The sequence below is a fragment of the Piliocolobus tephrosceles genome, chromosome 17 (genome assembly GCF_002776525.5).
Source record: "Piliocolobus tephrosceles isolate RC106 chromosome 17, ASM277652v3, whole genome shotgun sequence".
Taxonomy (NCBI): Eukaryota; Metazoa; Chordata; class Mammalia; order Primates; family Cercopithecidae; genus Piliocolobus; species Piliocolobus tephrosceles.
Window position 1 is genome coordinate 22,757,055 of NC_045450.1, and position 20,535 is coordinate 22,777,589.

The window sequence follows — 20,535 nt, forward strand, 5'->3', positions numbered from 1 at the left end:
GTGTGAAGATAGCGTGGTATTGGCATAAGGATAAACACATAGATCAATGGAATAGTATTGAGAGGTCAGATAATTACAGTGAATTGATTTTCAACAAGAATGCCAAGACAATTCAATTAGGAAAAAATAGTCTTTCAACAAACGGTGCTGGGACAACTGGATATCCCTATGCAAAAGAATAAAGTCAGACCCCTACCTCACATCATAAACAAAAATAACCTCAAAATGAATCATATCTAAATGTAAGAGCTAAAACTATAAAACTGCTAAAAGGAAATTCAGGAGTAAATCTTTATAACCTTGAGTTAAGCAGCGGTTTCTTAGGTATGACGCCAAAAGCACAAATGAAAAGAAAAAAATACATAGATAAATGGGACATTATAAAAAAAAAATTATGCTTCAAATGACACCATCAAGAGAGTGAAAAGACAACTCACAGAATGGGAGACAGTATTTGAAAATCAAATATCTGATAAGGGCCTTGTATCTAGACTGTATAAAGAACTAATGCAATTTTTTATTTTTTATTTTTTCCATTTTCTTTGCTGGGGAAGGGTTCCGGGTAAAAATCAGAAAACCTGCTAGACAAATTCTAAAAGAGCTGTTACACTACTGCAACTCAATAATAAAATGACAACCTAATTTTAAAATGAGCAAGAGATTTGAAAAGAATTTCTCCAAAGACATATAAATGGCTTATAAGCATATGAAAAGATATTCAACACCATTAGTCATTAGGGAAATGCAAATCAAAACGACAATGAGATACCACTTCACACTCATGAGAATGGCAAAAATATGAAAGACAGACAATTACAAGTATTAGCAAAAATGTGAAGAAATTGGAACCCCTATACATTGCCAGGAGGAGCATAAAATGGTGTTTCTCAAAAAGTTACCATATGATCTAGCAATTTAATGGTAACTCAGTTATCATTTTGAGTTACCACATGACCTAGGAGTTGCACTCTTATAGATACACCCAACAGGACTGGAAAGTATGCCCACACCAAAACTTGTACAAAATGTGCATAGCAGCATTATTCATAATAGCCCAGAATTGGAAACAACCCGATTGTCTATCAGTTGATGAATGGAAAAATCAAAGACATAGCCATACAATGGAATATTATTCTACCATAAAAAGAAATAAAGTACCGGTTTCTGCTACAACATGAATGAGCCTTGAAAATATCATGCTGAGAGAAGCCACACCCAAAGACCACATATTGTATGATTCTATTTATAGGAAATGTCCAGGATAGGCAAATCCTATTTTGAGACAGTAAGTAGAAAAAGTAGATTCAGGCTTGCCAGGAGTTGTGGAGAGGGGAGAATGAGGAGTAATTGCTAACTAGTATGGAGCTTCTTTGGGGAGTGATAAAAATGTTCTAAAATTAGATCATGGTGATGGTTGTGCAGCTTTGCCAATGTAGTAAAAATCATCTAATCATTTAATGGTACACGTTAAAGGGGGTAGGTTTATGGTATACGAATTATATCTCAATAAAGCTGTTATTTAAAAAAAAAATTCATCTCCTGGAGAGGAGAGAGAGTGGGGTACTAAACTGAGTACTAAAGGGCTTGAAATGAGTAATGAGGTTTGAAATCGATGGCAGTGGGTGTGTAATAGGATTGCTAAGCGGTGATGAGTCCGTCTGAGATATAATACCACAAAATTATAATGGCACCCATCTGCATGGTTGGGGGCATTTCACACCTGTGCCTTCCAGTTTATAGGTCACAAGCTCAGAGGCTCTAGGCATTAGAGAAGGACCCTCTCACGATGGGTACCATACCTGGCAGTCTTTAGCAGAAAGAGCTGAGGAATACCTGCTTCTCCTTCCTGCCCACACCCAAAACACCCTGGTCTTCACACCCAACCAGAAGAAAACTGAAGACTTGGCTCACTATTTCTCAAGTAGAATTTCTGGAACAAAAATATCTACTAAACCTGCTGCCTAAGCGTCAGGCAGGGGAAAGAATAAAAAGAAAAAAGAAAAAGAAGGCATTTTTCCTAGTAATTAAATCTGAATTATTCACAACCTGTTAGACACTTTTTTTCCCCTCTGCTACAGAAGCATTCATTTTCATTTCTCCCCTAAGTCCTAAACGCCTTTGCAATCGAAGTTGAATTTTTGGTTGACAGCCTTCACTTTATATGGAGAGCCAGGGTCCCAGGCCACACCTTCACCTGAGTCATCAACAGACCCATTCTCCAGCTCAACCCCTGAGCTGTTCAAAGGGGCTGGCTTTACCTAATACTTTCATCATTACCCCTCGATTAATTCCCCCAAGGCTTGTGCATTATGAAAGTCCTTTCAAGTGTTGCAGGTGGCCTGGTTTCAACTATCAGAGGCAAAGTGGGGAATTTACTGACCAAGGTAACTAAACTTTGGGAAGCCAGGATGCAGCTGCTTTTAGGGACAATAAAACCAGGAACCCAGGTGCTCCTACGTAGTAAAAGACACCTCCATCCCTCGCGCTTCTCCTCAACACATGCCACTCCCTGCTGGGTGATACTTTTCTTTTTCTCAGACCTGCTTTCTCCATGAAGCTGCAAGCACGGCAACAAATGGTGGCCAAGCTCTCATATCTCCTCCCATAGTTCTAATCCAGAAAGTCCCCAGGAAAGCTCTGATTTTCTTAGCTCAGGTCATATGCCCTGTAGCCAAAGAAACAGGGCATGTTGTGGCTGGCAATCCCCATTAAAACAGTATTATTGGAATGGGAGCAGGGGTGCCCCTAATGAAGGGAGGTGACGTTTCCAGTCAGAAGGGAGGCCAGGGCAAGCAAGGGTACAGATGGTCATATCCATGGAAGCCAAATTTCAGCAGCCTGGTGGGAAGAGCTTAGGATCTAGAACCAGAACTCCCGAGTTTGAACACATCAATATCAGCAAGCAACATGACCTAGGGCTCAGTTTCTTTGTCTATAACATGGGCATAATCATTCAAGAGAGCAGAGAAAAACCTCCATCTCTTGATAGTAACAGCTGCAAAGTATCATGGCTGATTTTGAAATCTACCACAGTCGGAAACAGTCAGAAGAGTGTGCATCAGGTTATTGGTGGAGAAACTGCGTAGGAGGGCAAAGAAGAGTATTCCATGAAAGTTAGGGCTGAGACTGGGAGTGGGAAGAGGTGACCAGGGAGATCTGGAGTAACTGACCTCTAAGGTGTGTGGGAGGATGAATAGGAATTGACCAGAGGAAAGAAGAGAGGAGAATGTTCTAGGCAGAGGTAACAGCATACAGAGAAATGTGAAATTGAGGGAAGCAGAGGGGACTCGGGAGCTGAAAGTACTGTAATGTGACCACGGCATGGAATGCAAAAGGGGCACAGGATGGCAACACCTGGGCTTGAGAGACAAGCGGTAATTCACCCAGCAAGTGGCTCTTCCAAGTCATGCTAAACAATTAGGGCTCAACCCTAAAAGCAATAGGGAATTGCAGACAGTTGTATGCAGGGAAGGAGCGTGACCAAATGTGTAATTTATGCAAATGGGATACTACTGTACACCCATTGGAATACCTAGAATTATAAACGCAGACGATAGTGAGTTTTGGCAAGGATGTGGAGCAACTGGAACTCTCATACGCTGCTGGTAGAGATGCAAAATAGAAGCGCCATTTTGCAAAACAATTTGGCAGTTATTTATAAAGTTAAACATACACTTATCACATGACCCAGCAATCCCACTGCTATATATTTACCGAAGGGGAATGAAAATGTGTGTTCACACAAAAACTTGTACACAAATATTTGTAGTAGATCTGTTTATAGTAACCAAAAACTAGAAATGACCCAAATATCCTTCAACTGGCAAAAATAGCTAAATAAGCTGTGGATTATCCACACAATGGAATACTAATCAGCAGCAAGAAGGACCAAACGACTGATACACAAAATAACTTGAATGAATACCGAATTCAATATGCTAAGTGCAAGAAGCCAGAGAGTCTACATACTGTATATGATTCCATTTATAGGACAATCTGGAAAAGGCAAACCAATAGGGACAGAAAATACATCAGTGGTTGCCAGGAATTATGAGTGGGAATAGGAGCTGATGAAAACCTGATGGTGTGATTGAATTTGGTTGGGGTGAGGGGGTGATGAATGGCTCTGTATCCTGATTTTGGTAATGGTTTCATGACTAGATGCATTTGTCAAAATTCATAGACTTGTACAACCAGAAGAGTGAATATTGTTGCATGTCACTTTCGAAAAGTGAAATTTTAATAATTGCATATTAAGTGGGTCACTCTAGTTGCAGCAAACAGACTAGAGAGGGGCATGGCCAGATTGAGATAAGCCATTTGGGAGATTGCAGTAGGCATCTAAGTTCATGGTGGTGTCCTGAAATAGAAAAGTGGTGGTGGGAATGGACAGAAACGGACACATCCAAGCAATATTTAGAAGGTGGGGGGGATCCTTAGGATTGGGCAACTGAATAAGGATAACAAGGAGGATAATAAGGGGAGTGTGGGTTAGAGGGACAGAAAGCCAAGGAGACAAAAGATTTGGGAGACTAGTGAGGGTGTCATGGGAGTGATTGGCTGTGGAATTCAGTTAGGAAGGAAGTCACTTGGGAAAGACTGATGGACAGGGAGGGCAAACAGGTCAAACAGCAGTATTGGGATGAGTTTGGTAGAAGAGTCAGCAGGACAGAGGATGTCATCAAAATAGGCCATAAGAGTTTGAGCTTTCAGAGCTAGGACAAGACACAGGAGAGAAGATGGCCAAGTTAACATTTTTAATGGTGGCTTCCATGATGTAGTGAGATTCTTGAGTGGTGAGGATGATTTCTAGTACATCTTTGTCATCTTCTCCTAGATGTTCAGCACCTAGCTTGGAGGTTCTCTACCTTGGTTACATCCATCCCTGGACCCAGCTCCACCCAGAACAAATATGTCCAGATCTCTGTGGATGGGAACTAGGTGGCAATACTTCTTAAAGTTCCCTAGGTGATTCCAACAGGATTGGAAACCCAATTGGCAAGCCAAGGTTGCAGCCAAGGTTGAGAATCGCCAATATAAACCACCGCTGATCACAGTGGCTCTCCACCTGACCTCCTTATTAGAATCGTGGGGAGATTTTAAAACACATTAATGCCTGGGCCTCACCCCTGGAGATTTGCACCAATTGGTCTGCAGTGGGGCCCTTAAATTGGCATTTTTAAAAGTTCTCCAGGCAGTATTAATATGCAGCCAGGGTTGAGAATCACCAGCCCAGCCCATGGAAAGCATTTCAACAAATGCTAATGGTGATTTCAATCAGTCTTTCCATCCCGCTCTCCCTATCAACTTAATGACCTGCTGTATACATCCTTCTGTGTATTAGGAGACCTCCCAAGAGGTCTCAAACTCAATATATCTAAGGTTAAACTCAATCTCCATAAGGCCCTGGCAGGCCAAGGTGGGATTTGGGCCTCCCACTGGGACAGAGGTTCCAGGAGCTGGACCCCTGTTTTGGAACTAAAGTATGCAGTCTAAAGTAACTCCACCTTGGATGTTAATTTGCCATGTTGACTTGTGATTAGCCCCACTTCTGGGAATGCCCCTGTATTAGTCTGCTTTGCATTGCTATAAAGGAATACCTGAGGCTGGGTAATTTATAAAGAAAAGAGATTTATTTTGGCTCACATTTCTGCGGGCTGTATAGGAAGCATGGTATTAGCATCTGCTTCTGGCGAGGGTCTCAAGAAGCTTACAATTATGGCGGAAAGTAAAGGGGAAGCAGGCTTGTAATGTGGTGAGAGAGGAATTAAGAGAGAGAGGAGAGCCTTTTTAAAGAGCCTTCTTTAAACAAACAGCTCTTACATGAACTAATAGAGCAAAAACTCACTCATTACCAAGGCCAATACCAAACCATTTATGAGAAATCCACCTCCATAATCTCAACACCTCCCACCAGGATCATCTCCAACATTGGAGGTCACATTTCAACATGAGATTTGGAGGGGACACATATCCAAACCCTATCAGCCCCTAAGATCTCTACTTTATCTACTGTGAGCATGTACTTACAGTAAACCCTGCCCTTAGGTCAAAACAACCTTGATGTTATGATAAACACATACTTGCCATAAATCCTGCCTTTCAGCAAATTCCCAATGGTATATAAGCGCCGGGTCTGTGTGTAATGGTATGGGATCCACCAACTCATCTCACAGCCTTCCAAGACATGGCTCCTGTTCGTAAAAAGTCCCTATTAAATGTTTATTTCTCAGAAACTAGATTTGTCTCCTCTTTCTTTGGCCTTTTAGCTTCCTCAGCTTTTATGGGTAGGTTTGTACAGACCTACTCACCATGAAACACAAAGCTATCCTGTGGCCATAAGCAGAGAATAAGGGTAGCTGAAGTAAGTTTTAGAGGTGGTGGTGGACTCAACATTCAAAGAACCAAAGAATGAAACCAAGTAGGAGTCAGAGGATCTTGGACTGACAGGCAAAGAAGCAGGAACACGGTCGCAAGTCAAAAACTTTCAACCTCATCACATTGACACAGAACGGCTCCTGGCTAAACCCCACCCTTGAGCCTGGAACCTTGGCCCTAAGTGAAAACAGCTCACTCCGTTTTTTTTGCTCAAATGATTGCCTTTTTGGCCTGCCATGCCCCTATCCTGTGCCCATAAAAAGGCTTCAATTGGCAGAGCAACAGAAGGCAACCAATGCAAGTGGTCAGGGATGCAAGCTGCTAAATGTCGGGGATACATGTGGCTGAGTGTCGGAGGCTATGGATAGACTCAGCTAACTTCAGCCAGTGCAGTTCCAGGGAAAGATTTTCTTCTCACACCATCCCCTTTCTACTGAGAGCCATTTTAATTGCCCAATAAAATCCTCTGTATACACTACCCTTCAAATAGTTCATGTGACCTGATTCTTCCCGGACACTGAACAACTTGGGTGCCAAGCAGAGCAGGTGCTGGAGGCTGTCACCCTGACTCCTCACTGAGCTGTTAACACTTGGCCATCCATGGACTGCAGGCTGAGTGAAATGAGCCCCTCCAGTTCCTGCCCACAAAGGGGGTCAAGGTCAAGGAAACAATCCCATCTCAATATCATAGACACTTCATAAGAGCTCAATAAACACTTACTGAAAGACATGGATGAACCCGGTTCCAGGATCCAGAAAGGCCTGGAAGCATCAGTGTGCAGAGGATAACAGATTTTACATGAAAAAGTTAGTGGCATTTGCTCAGCGGGAGGTCTCAATTTTTTTTTCTTTTTTTTTTCTTTCTTTTTTTTTTTTTTTTTTTTAGTCAGAACCTTTCCCTGTGGCCCAGGCTAGAGTGCAATGGTGCGATCTTCGGCTCACTGCAACCTCCGCCTCCCGGGTTCAAGCAATTCTCCTGCCTCATCCTCCCTAGTAGCTGAGATTACACGTGCCCACCACCACGCCCAGCTAATTTTTGTATTTTTAGTAGAGACGGGATTTCACCATATTGGCCAGGCTGGTCTCTTGGCCAGGCTGGTCTCGAACTCCTGACCTCATGATCTGCCCAGTCTTGGCCTCCCAAACTAATGGGATTACAGGGATTACCTGGCCTGCGTTCTCGATTTTTGTGTGCAAAAGAATCTTCTGAGGATTCTTCAGCCATACTGGCTTCCTTCTCTTCCCAGATCAGGGCTGCTGTGTTTGCTGTTCCCTCTGCCAGGAGCACTTTTCCCCGCAGTGTTCGGTATGGCTAACTCTAAGTCACTCTCTCTAAAGACTTCCTTCAGGTCTTTACATAAATGCTCAAATGTCATCTTCATACCTCTTTTCCCCATTTCCAGCTTTATTTTTCCGCCTAGTGCTTATTATTAGTTAATATACTATATGTTTTGCTTAAATATTTTGTCTATTAGGCATTTCCTCACTGGCTATAATCTTGGCTCCTTGCAACCTCAGCCTCCCAGGTTTAAGCAATTCTTGTGCCTCAGACTCCTGAGTAGCTGGGATTGCAGCTCCATGACACCAGGCAGGGCTTTTTTTTTTTTTTTTTTTTTTTTTTGAGATGGAGTTTTACTCTGTCACCCAGGCTGGAGTGCAGTGGCACCATCTTGGCTCACTGCAAGCTCCACCTCTCAGGTTCACACCATTCTCCTGCCTCAGCCTCCCAAGTCGCTGGTTCTATAGGTGCCCACCACCACCCCCAGCTATTTTTTTTTTTTTTTAAGTAGAGACAGGGTTTCACCATGTTAGCCAGAATGGTCTCCCTCTCCTGACCTCATGATCCGCCCGCCTTGGCCTCCCAAAGTGCTGGGATTACAGGCGTGAACCACCACTCTCAGCCCAGACATGGCTATTTTTAGCAGAGACAGAGTTTCAGCATGTTGGCCAGGCTGGTCTCAAACTCCTGACCTCAGATGATCTTCCCACCTCGGCCTCCCAAAGTGCTAGGATCACAGGCATGAGCCATTGCGCCTGGCCATCATTAACTATAATCTCCATGCAAACAGAGATTGTATTAGACCATTCTCACACTGCTATGAAGAACTACCTGAGAGTGGGTAATTTAGGAAAGAGATTTCAGTGGCTCACAGTTCTGCAGCCTGTATAGGAAGCATAGCGGCTTCTGGGGAAGCCTCAGGAAACTTTCTTTTATTTTTTTTGTTTTGAGACAGAGTCTCGCTCTTTTGCCCAGACTGGAGTGCAGTGGCGCAATTTCGGCTCACTGCAAGCCCTGCCTCCCGGGTTCACGCCATTCTCCTGCCTCAGCCTCCCGAGTAGCTGGGACTACAGGCTCCCGAGTAGCTGGGACTACAGGTGCCCACCAGCACGCCTGGCTAATTTTTTGTATTTTTAGTAGAGACGAGGTTTCACCATGTTAGCCAGGATGGTCTCGATCTCCTGACCTCGTGATCCGTCTGCCTTGGCCTCCCAAAGTGCTGGGATTACAGGCGTGAGCCTCCATGCCCAGCAGGAAACTTTCAATCATGGCAGAAGGCAAAGGGGAAGCAGGCATGTCTGGTATGACTGGAGCAGGAGAAAGAGGAGAGAGGAGGGAGGTGCTACACACTTTTAAACAACCAGATCTCATGATAACTTAATCACTCACTATTTGCCACAACAACGCCAAAGCGGGGTGGTAATGATGATCCATCAGTTTCCACCAGGCCCCACTTCCAACACCGGGGATTATAATTTGACATGAGATTTGGACAGGGACACAGATCCAAACCATATCAGGGATCATTGTCTGTTTTGTTCCCTGGTACATCCGGAACCTAGAACAGTGCCTGACAAACAGCAGGCACTCAATGAGCGAATGAATGGGGCAGTTAAAATTGCAGACTCTCCCTGGGTAAGGTCCACTACCGTACATGTAGATTGGATGGTTCTAAAGGAGATCATTGGAGGCCCCACGTAATGAAACATTTCTTAGAGAATGCTTTGCTTAGAGTGAACATCCCTCTGATGCAATTCTCTTGGCATCCAACAGAGAGCAGGAGGCTGAGGACTCAGGGCACAGGATGCCAGCCATCGTTACTGGTTTCTTTCCTGCACCAAGACGCATCTCACATTGGGTGATTTGGAACAGAGAAATGAGTGTGCACGGGAGGCAGGAATGTGGGTGGCCAGCTCCTGGGAGGATGTCTCTCTATAACAAACTATTAATAACTGCACTTCAGGGCAAAGTCCCAGGTGGAAGAGCATCGTTCCTGCCACAGGAGAGGACCTTCGCAAAGTGGGAATCTCAGCTTGACAAGAAGTTGAGGTGGCATTACTCAGCAGCACTCGTTTGGCCAAAGCCTGCTTGGGCAGCCAGAGTCAGTGGTGCTAGAAAATGTTTAACAAGTGTCTCCGAGGGGGAAAAAGCATGCATGCAGTTACATATGTATGTTTATTACAAACTGTACTGATGTCAAGAATGTGTAGCAAGGCAGGCACAGTGGCTCATGCCTGTAATCACAGAACTGTGCGAGGCTGAAACAGGAAGATTACTTGAGGCCAGGAGTTTGAGATAAGCCTGGGAAACATAGAGGGACCCCATCTCTACCAAAAATTTAAAATTGGCCAGGTGTCGTGATGCACGCCTGTAGTCCCAGATACTTGGGAGGCTGAGGTAGAAGGATCCCTTGAGCCAGAAGTTGGAGTCTTCAGTGAGCCGTGATGGTGCCACTGCATGCCAGCCTGGGCAACAGAGCAAGACCCTGTCTCAAAAAAAAAAAAAGAAAGAAAGAAAAGAGAAGAATGTGTATCACACACTTAAAAAAAATTATGAAGCATAAAAATGCTCTTCATCTTAAATTACATGTAGCCAGTGAATTCTTACAGAATGCTTTTGTTGAATTTTGCTGAACTCTTGTATCTATAGCTAATGCGGTTACAATCCAATCATGATGTGACAATGCTTTGTGCCATTCACAATGTAACCACTACAGACACAACACACGTTGATATTTCTTCTGCATTATTAAAATTTTCTCTATCTCTTTCTAAAGTCTAGACATCGAATAAAAAAGAAACATTAAATCAGTCCTTGTTTTGATTGAGAGTGAAAGTGTTGGCTGATTACCGTGGTGTAAATACTCAACTGTGGCTGATTCTAAGCTACAGTAATGTGTTGTCACTGAACGGTGACTTGCAAGTTGGGAACAGATGCTCGGTAGCACCCCATTATATAGTAATGCCACAAAATATATGTAGATATATACTAAATATAGCATATATGTTATAGAGAGAGATACACAGACACCTTTATATGTATGCATTTATGGACTTCAAGAGTATATAGGCTGAGCGTGGTGACTCACGCCTGTAATCTCAACATTTTGGGAGGCTGAGTGGGCGGATCACCTGAGGTCAAGACCAGCCCTGACCAACATGGAGAAACCCTGTCTCTGCTAAAAATACAAAATTAGCTGGGCGTGATGGCATATGTCTGTAATCCCGGCTACTCGGGAGGCTGAGGCAAGAGAATCACTGGAAACCGGGGGGCGGACGTTGAGGTGAGCTGAGATCGTGCCACTGCACTCCAGTCTGGGCAACAAGAGCAAAATTCCATCTTAAAAAAAAAAAAAGTATAGATAACACCAAAACAAAATTATTAGGAAGCAATTCAAGTATTTATTACCTTTCAAAATATACTGAATATAAAATTTAGTTAAGTATAAGTTCATATAATTTAATTTTTAATAATGGCTGTGTTTAATAGCCAGCTTTCAAAAACCCCGGGAATTTAGCAATCATCTCTATAAGCCAGCCCGGCACACCACTGGACAGATCCCAGCATGGGGAAGGAGGTCAGTCACACACTGGGAGGCTTCAGGTTTCACTCACATACAGGACTGAGGCAGGCTCACCTCGAAGCCGGCGAGGAGCCAGGGTGCGGGTCTGGGGGTTGGCAAATGGTATTAGTCTTCAATATCCATGCTCTTTTCATCCCACTTCTCACTGAGATTGGGATGTTTCTAAAGCCTAGGTGATGGCCATGAAGTTAGGGGCCCCAAGAGTGGGTTTAACATCAATAATCATCCCCCGTAGAGTAAAATCTGCAGGTGACGTGGAAGGAACACTCAATAAAATTATTACATACCCAAGAGACCCCAGGCCAATGAAACCTGAATCTTTAGGAATAGAGCCTGGTGACGTTTTTTTTTTTTTTTTTTCCAAGCTCCCAGGTGGCCTTTTTGGTTTTTTGGGGTTTGTTCGCTTGTTTGTTTGTTTGCTTGTTTTTTGAGACAGAGTTTCACTCTCGTTGCCCAGGCTGGAGTGCAATGGTGTGATCTCGGCTCACCGCAACCTCTGCCTCCCGGGTTCAAGTGATTCTCCTGCCTCAGCCTCCCAAGTAGCTGAGATCGCAGGCATGCACCACCACACCCGGCTAATTTTGTGTTTTTAGTAGAGACGGGGTTTCTCCATGTTGGTCAGGCTGGTCTCCAACTCCCGAGCTCAGGTGATCCACCCTCCTTGGCCTCCCAAAGAGCTGGGATTAAAGGCATGAACCACTGCGCCCAGCCTCCTAGGTGGTTTTAACGTGCAGTCTGGGCTGAGAATCCTTGCTCTGAAGATGGAAGAAAGAACCCAAGTGGAGGGTTGCCCCCACCTCACCCCCACCCCCCACTGTATTTAAAATACAAAAGTAAAAAGGGAGCTTTAATTGCTCTGGAGGAACAAAGGATGAAACTGGTTAAGGAAATTCATAGTGTAAAAGTGAGTGGTGCCATGTCTAGGGAATTGTATGTCACAAGTGTTGTGTGGTTTGAACCTTGGTTATTGTATGAAGCCCTCTCTGTAGGGCCGAAGTGGACACCGTGGACACCGTGACTGAGCACCGTTGAGATGGTTATGAATTCAGGGAGGACTCTGCGTCCAGGAAGACTGTGGCCTTGGAGTTAATTTATACACAACTTTTTGACCTTTTCAGCAGTTTTGGGGCTAGTGCCAAGGAAACATTCTTTTTTTCTTTTTAAAGACAGAGTCTCAGCCGGGCTGAGTGGCTCACACCTGTAATCCCAGCACTTTGGGAGGCTGAAGCAGGTGGATCACCTGAGGTCAGGAGTTTGAGACCAGCCTGACCAACATGGAGAAACCCGTCTCTACTAAAAATACAAAATTAGCCAGGCGTGGTGGTGCACGCCTATAGTCCCAGCTACTGGGGAGGCTCAGGCGGAAGAATCGCTTGAACCCAGGAGGCAAAGGTTGCAGTGAGCCGAGATCACGCCATTGCACTCCAGCCTGGGCAGCAAGAGTGAAACTCCATCTCAAAAAAATAAAAAGACAGAGTCTCACTGTGTCACCCAGGCTGGGGTGCAGTGGTACAGTCATAGCTCACTGCAGCCTTGAACTCCTGGGTTCCAGTGATCTTTCCACCTCAACCGCCCCAGTAGCTGGGACCACAGGTGCTTGCCATCATGCCCAGCTAATTTTTAAATTTTTTGTAGAGATGGGATCTCACCATGTTGCCCAGGTTGATCTTGAACTCCTAGGCTCAAGCAAACCTCCAACTATGGCCTCCCAAAGTGCTGGGATTATAGGCGTGAGCCACTGCATCCAGCCAAGACATTCTTAAAGCCTCCATGTTCAGGATAATGGCCATGGCCATAGAAGTTGAAGTCTGCTAAGGAATGTGTCACAGTTCATCTGCTGAATCAACAAATATTTTTTAATTTAGAAAATAAAAATTAAAGGCTCCACGTTAAAACCAGTGATCACATTTCATTGTCCACAAACAATGAAAATAGTGGGATTAAATTGTAGTGACTAAAGCCACAGGCAGGATTTTCTTTCCTGATGATGGCTACAACACCACTGTCGCTAGTTGGCCACAACCTCATTGTGAAACCAAATTCAGTTTAAAGGAGAACAAAGTATGGAGGGGATGTTTATATTGTAAGTGCCACCAACCAGCACCCTCACCCAGTCCCATCTCCAGGGCACAGACACACACATGCACACAGACACACACAGCTTAAGAGGAACAGTTTTGTGCACCAAGGTAGTACACAAGGTGCATCAGGGTAGTACAGCTCCTGCGCGTTGTGGGGTGGTGTTTTTGCACGAAGAAGAAAAAGGCAAGAAGTTCCTGCAGCATTCTCTTGGTGTTTGTCTTTTCTCTTAGGATTCTTATTTATGGGACCCAATCTTGGTGTAGTTCTCTCTGATCCCAGGCCACTGGCAGGGTAGGAACGGGTCCAAGCCTTCTCCTAAGTAAAGGACCAAGGGGGATCCAGAGTAGGATATACAAGAAGGAGGCCTGAAGTGGGTTATATAGGTTTCACCAACTTGAGGCAAGTGATGTGCTCTGCATTCACATGAGCATCAGCTAACTTGACAAGGGGTGACGTTGGAGTCTGCGGTCAGCAATAAAGAATTCCCCTGGCAGCCAGGTACGCTGGCTCATGCCTGTGATCCCAACACTTTGGGAGGCTGAGGCAGGCGGATCACCTAAGGTCAGGAGTTTGAGACCAGCCTGAGCAACATGGTGAAACCCCATCTCTCCTAAAAATACAAAATAATTAGCTGGGCATGCACCTGCAATCCCAGCTACTTGGGAGGCTGAGGCAGGAGAATCACTTGAACTTGGGAGGCAGAGGCTGCAATCAGCTGAGATCGTGCCACTGCACTCCAGCCTGGGCGACAGAGCGAGACTCTGTCTAAAAAAAAAAGAAAATAATTCCTCTGGCATTTTCTTCTGAACCTAGAGGGAGTGAGTGAGGCTAATCAAGCAGGATATTCAAGAATTAGGTGGAGGTTCATTGCTCAGCTTTTTCTTAATCTCCTCCCTATATATAAGACCAACAGTGTTATGGAATTGAACTGGGGTCCACTCACCTGGTGCCGTAACATCCACACCGAGGTTTGCAGCAGGAGAAAGGAGGATGTTTATTTGCAGGGCACCAAGCAAGAAGAATCAAGCAGCTCTCAAAGTCCTGACCTCGCTACTGGCTTGCAATTAAGGGTTTTGTTTTTGTTTTTGTTTTTGAGACAGAGTCTTGCTCTGTCACTCAGGCTGGAGTGCAATGGCACGCTCTCAGCTCACTGCAACTTCTGCCTCCTGGGTTCAAATGATTCTCCTGCCTCAGCCTCCTGAGTCGCTGGGTTTACAGGCATGCACCACCATGCGTGGCTAATTTTTTATTTTTAGTAGAGATGAGGTTTCCCCATGTTGGCCAGGCTGATCTTAAACTCCTGACCTTAGGTGATCCGCCTGCCTTGGCCTCCCAAAGTGCTGGGATTATAAGCGTGAGCCACTGTGCCCAGCCAAGTAAGAGTTTTTAAAGGCAAGGGTACATTTCAGGAAAGCAGAAACCATAGGCAAAATCATAAATCAATACATGAAGGTTATGCATCGGTTTGGCCTAAAAGGGTGAGACATCTTGGCTTACAGATCATAGGCAGATTCAAAGATTTTCTGATTAGTAATTGGTTAAAGAAGAGAGGCTTGGTTTAAATTTTGAAGTCAGCAAAAGAGAATTGCTCTGGCTCATAGGCATGACCTCCTCCAGGCCCCTCAGGAAGAACTTTAGAATACAGAATGATGATCAGAGTTCAGTCCTTGCTTCTCCCTTCTCTGAGGTCTATGTGCCAACAGATCCATTCAATGAGGATCTGGGTTTTTGAAAAACAATTCAGCAATTCAGGAGTTGATGTTATATTTAGTGAAACCAAACATCCTGTGATTCTAAATTCCTTGGCTATTGTTTTAAGCTACTATTGCAATCGCCTGATGAATTATTCCTGCCTGCTGCACAGACAAAACCAATTCACTGAGACCATGACTTTCCAGAAAAAAATAAAAACAAAAAAGGAGTTTAATTGACACACAACGGGCCCACATAGGAGAGCTGGAGTTATCATTCAAATCAGTCTCGCCAAAAATTCAGAGGCTAGGGTTTTTTTAAGATAGTTTGGCAGGTGGGGGCTAGGGAATGGGTGCTACTGATTGGTTGGAGATGCAATCATAGGGCTGTGGAAAACAGTTCTCTTACGCTGAGTCTGCTTCTGGGCTGGGGTCACAGGACCAGTGGAATCATGAATAGCAGGTCTGAATGGAGTCAGCCAGTAGTCAGAAATGCAAAACTCTGAAAAGACATCTCAAAAGGCCAATCTTAGGTTCTAAGGTTCACTAAAAGTCATGGCAAAAAAACGCAATTACTTTTGCACCAACCTAATACAATAGTAATGTCATTTACAAGAGTAACTGGGAAGTTACAAATCTTGTAACCTCCAGAACGACTGGTTACTATTTAACTATGACTACATTTTAGCAGAATTTGGGCCCCTCTCATAATCCTAACCTTGTGGACTTTCATTAGTTTGGTGGTTTAGTTTGGGGAAGGGCCATTACCATCCTTGCTTGGAGGTTGAACTATAAACTAAATTTCCTCGAAAGTTAACTTAACCCATGTCCAGGAAAGACCAAGAGCAGTTTAGAGGTGAAAGGCAAGATAGAATTGATAGGTCATATCTCTTTCACTGTCATAATTTTCTCACTGTTATAATGTTGGCAAAGGCAGCTACACTATTAGCTTCTTGCTTCTCAAGTTGGTTGGTTTTTTGTTTTTGTTTTTGTTTTGAGATGGAGTTTTGCTCTTGCTGCCCAGGCCAGAGTGCAATGGCGTGATCTCAGTGCACTGCAACCTCTGCCTCCTGGGTTCAAGCAATTCTTACGCCTCAGCCTCCCAAGTAGCTGGGATTATAGGCATGTGCCACCGCACCCGAATAATTTTGTATTTTTAGTAGGGACGGGGTTTCTCCATGTTGGTCAGGTTGGTCTTGAACTCCCAGTCTCAGGTGATTTGCCCACCTCGGCCTCCCAAAGTGCTGTAATTACAGGCGTGAGCCACCGCACCCAGCCTATCAAGTTGTTCATTTCGTTCTCAGGGCAAGCTGGGCAATTGGAATTTCCCCTGATGGAACTCCAGATTTTCCTTTATTTCCATGCTTGGCAGGGGGCAGGGCGGGGGGCGATTGCAGGCATATAAGAGGGATCCCTGCTTCATCTCAACAGGTATCAGCGGCTTTGTCTGCCTTTAGCATGGAGATGTAACCACAGAGCCATCCCAAACTGGCCCTACTCTGTTGATAACAGAACTTTCACTGTCAGATTACCTTTTAGGTATAACAGAGCCAAAATTCAAGTCATGTAGCCCAGGCATGCAATAGAAAAATGCATTGACCTCTAACCATACCCAAAACCAACGTTTCCTCCCTGCAGAACCAAGAAGACAGACATGTCCAGAGCCTGGGACCAGAACCTGAATGCTGGAACTCTTTCAGAAGAAAAGGTTCCTCTGAGCCCTTCTCAGAAGGGATCTGTTGGCCAGGAAAATCCGTGCTGAAATTTGCTTGAACATACCTTACTGTAAATGGTCAAATTTGAAGACCCGCAATCAGACTCTGCCAAGCCAACATTCCTGACACTCTAACAGTACTGACTCCACATTAGAGAAAAGCTTGTTTCAGTGAATATAATTATTATTATTTTGCCTGAGTTTGTAGATTGTTCATTGAAAATGGCCTCAGGAAAACAGGATCTGAGATAAAAAAGAAACAGAGATAAAAGATAATATGCTGACCAACAACTCTGGGAACTGGCTGACCAGCCTGATAAGAACAACTTGAGGACACCGGCAGAAGGCCACAAGACACTGACCAAGACAGCAATGATCAACTGCACACCTGAGACTGTACACATTTCATAGGAATGTTTGAATCACCATTTGCACTCTCCTAATTTCCCTTAAAAACCTCGATCCAGGCCAGCGTGGTAGCTCACGCCTGTAATCCCCACACTTTAGGAGGACGAGGCAGGCTGATCACCTGAGGTCAGGAGTTTGAGACCAGCCTGGTCAACATGGCAAAATCCCATCTATACTAAAAATACAAAAATTAGCTGGGCATGGTGGTGGGTCCCTGTAATCCCAGCTACTTGGGAGGCTGAGGCAGGAGAATCACTTGAACCCAGGAGGCGGAGGTTGCAGTGAGCTGAGATGGCACCACTGGACTCCAGCCTGGGTGACACAGTGAGACTCCATCTAATTTAAAAAAATCCCTGATCCAGAGACACAACTCAGGGAGAAGTGGTCTTTGAACATGAGTTCATTAGCCTCCTCCCAATCTCAACTTCATTGCTGGCTTCTCAAATAAAGCTAATTTTCTTTTTCACCAAAAGCTTGTCTCTTAAATTTTAGCTTTCAAGCAATGAGTGGCACAGAACTAAGTTCAGTTACAATCCTTTCCCTTGCTCTCCCACCGCTTTCAAACTTTCCCAGACTCCAAACTGGGGAGACAGATTTGAGTCACACCTCCTGCCTCCTTCCTGACTTTTCTCAAAAGTCAGTGCCGTCTTACTGGCTTCTATGTGCATCTGGCAGCAAGCCCATTACTCAGTAACAGAGGGAGTTGTTAAGAGCTAAGCGTTTGGGCTGGGCGTGGTGGCTCATGCCTGTAATCCCTGCGCTTTGGGAGGCTGAGGCGGGTGAATCACCTTAAGTCAAGAGGTCGAGACCAGCCTGGCCAACACGGTGAAACCCCATCTCTACCAAAAATACAAAAATTAGCTGGTCGTGGTGGCGGGCGCCTATAATCCCAGCTACTTGGGAGGCTGAGGCAGGAGAATCGCTTGAACCCGGGAGGCGGAGCTTGCAGTGAGCCAAGATCCCGCCACTGCCCTCCAGCCTGGGCGACAGAGTGAAACTGTGTCTCAAAAAAAAAAAAAAAAAAAAAGGAGCTAAGAGTTTGGACATTTACCCTTCTCCCTCTTAGCGCCTCCAAAATTTGTTTTTCCTTCTGTGTTCTCTAATGTTGGGGTCCAGAAACCAATACCCCAAAATACAGCACTTTGACATGCTGAACTGAAGAAGTCTCAAGGTTTCTCTGACCTTCCCCCACCCCCAACCCCATCATCTCTTCCAAAACACAGGAGGAAGCTGAAATTCCCTTATCTGCCTAAAATCTGGGTCTACTGGGGAGAATAATTATTTTTTTCTTCCCCTCCCTGTAAGATCAAAAATGTAAGCGTACCAGAACAGATCTTTCACAAAATAATGTCTGTCCAAGAGAACTATTTACAAGTTAATCTCTGTTCCTGGATCCATTCATTCTCCTTCGTAATCCTTTATTGCTCCCCAACAGAATTCCTCTTCTTCTTTCTCTCATAACCTGGTTTTCCAGGATCCAAGCCCCCATTCTTTCTGTAACCTTAAGATGGAATCGAAGCTTTCAGACTCCTTTAGGGATGGGTAATCACTCTGTGGCTCTCCCTAGTGTACACATTAATACATTTTATATGTCTTCTCTCCAACTAATCTGCCTTTCGTGAGCTGATGTTTCAGTGAACCTTCAGAGGGTGAAAGTGTTAGAGTTTGTAGACAGACATGAGTAAGGCAGGATAGAGCCCCAAGGAATGTCAGGTGAAGTCAGATGACTGTCATGTACCTCTTCAGGAGGCACCAGGGAGGGGAAAATTTCCTAATAAACAGGAAACATCTTGAGCTTGTAGGTAACAACTTCCCAGTAAGATCTTAGGAAATGAGCAGACACATCCAGGTATGCACAGTACACAACAAAATGGTAGAGTGTGACCAGTATCTGACCTTCCTCTGGGAGAGCTAAACTGGTAAGGGAGAATTGACCTAAGAGAGCATGCACATAACTTCAACCACCAAATGGCATGTGCAGTCCTCCCAGATACTGACAAGACACTGTGCATGCAGCGATTAGCCAACAGCCTGCCTAAGGGGAAGCTACCAGAAAAAACAAACAGACAACAACAACAACAACAAAAACAGGAAATAGTAAGTCTATAAGAGCCCTGAGCCAAAGATCAGGTGGAGTACTCAATCTTTCAAGTTACCCACTTGCTCCCTTCCAAGTGTACTTTTCTTTGCTCCAATAATCTCTCATTTCTATCTTAAATTGTTTTCTGTCTCTTGGCAAATTCCTTCCTCCAAGAAGACAAGAACCAAGGACCGTGGACCCCACCCAGACTTGCCGCTGCAATAAGAGGGAAGCTTTCTCTTAGCCCCAACACTAATGGAATGAGAATTCCACCCAGTCACCTAAGCTCAAAGCCCTAAAGTCCTCCTAGACTCCTCCAGGTCTATCAGACACTTGAAAAATCTCTTGGTTTTACCTCCTAAACACCTCGCCCTTCTATCTCATTTTTCTCCATCTCCTTTGCTGACATGTCATTTATGGCTACCATCATCTCTCTTTCATAGTCACAATAGTCTGTTTTATTTATTCTTTGAAAATTATTTTTAGTTGCAGAAAATATGAATATATTATCATTTTTTAAACATTCAAACAATATAGATAATCAAAAATTCAAGAGTTAACCATGGTAATCAGCTGGGAGTGTTCCAGATATTTTCTATGCATATCTATACAGAAATTGTTTTTGATGAATTTTTTTTTTAACATAAATGGTCCCGTAAATGATTTTGTCTCTTTTTTTCTTTACAATATGTCTTGAAGATTTTCCATGTCAGGATATAGAGAACCACCTAATTTGGGCTGCTACATAGTATTCTCTGGTGTGACAGGCACCCTCCAAGATGAGTCCTGCTTTCTGTTTTCTGGTATTTACAGCCTTGTGTAATCCCCTTTGGGTGTGTCTGTGAGGGTATTTCCGGAGGAAATTAACATTTGAATCAGTAGACTAAAAAAGATCCACCCTCTTCCATGTGGATGGGCATCATCCAATCTGTTGAAGGCCCAAACAGAACAAAAAGGCAGAAGAAGGGTGAATTTTCTTTCACTCTGCTCAGGCTGATATGTCCATGGCTTTTACATTTCAAATGAAAACAAAAGTAAGTAGCTGAAAACAGTCAAGAAAATAAGGCATACAAAAATTAGCCGGGTGTGGTGGTGGACGCCTGTGGTCCCAGCTACTCGGGAAGCTGAGGTGGGAGGATCGCTGGAATCATGGCAGTCAAGGCTGCCGTGAGGCATGGTCATGACACTGCACTCCAGCCTAGATGACAGAGCGAGACTCTGTTTCAAAAAAAAAAAAAGACAAAAAAAAAAAAAGGAAAATAAAAGGAAAAAAAAGGAAAAACTATGGAGTGGTGAGACTTGCCTTACCAGATATTAAAA

The 20,535-nt window shown here is 44.2% G+C and overlaps 1 non-coding gene across 1 annotated transcript; it reads right to left on the reverse strand.

Annotated features, from left to right (window-relative positions):
• Positions 1–551: 551 nt before the first annotated feature.
• Positions 552–612, reverse strand: LOC111526913. The gene has a single exon (XR_002726523.1). It is a non-coding gene; the product is annotated as a U7 small nuclear RNA (small nuclear RNA).
• Between the last annotated feature and the right edge of the window lie 19,923 nt (positions 613–20,535).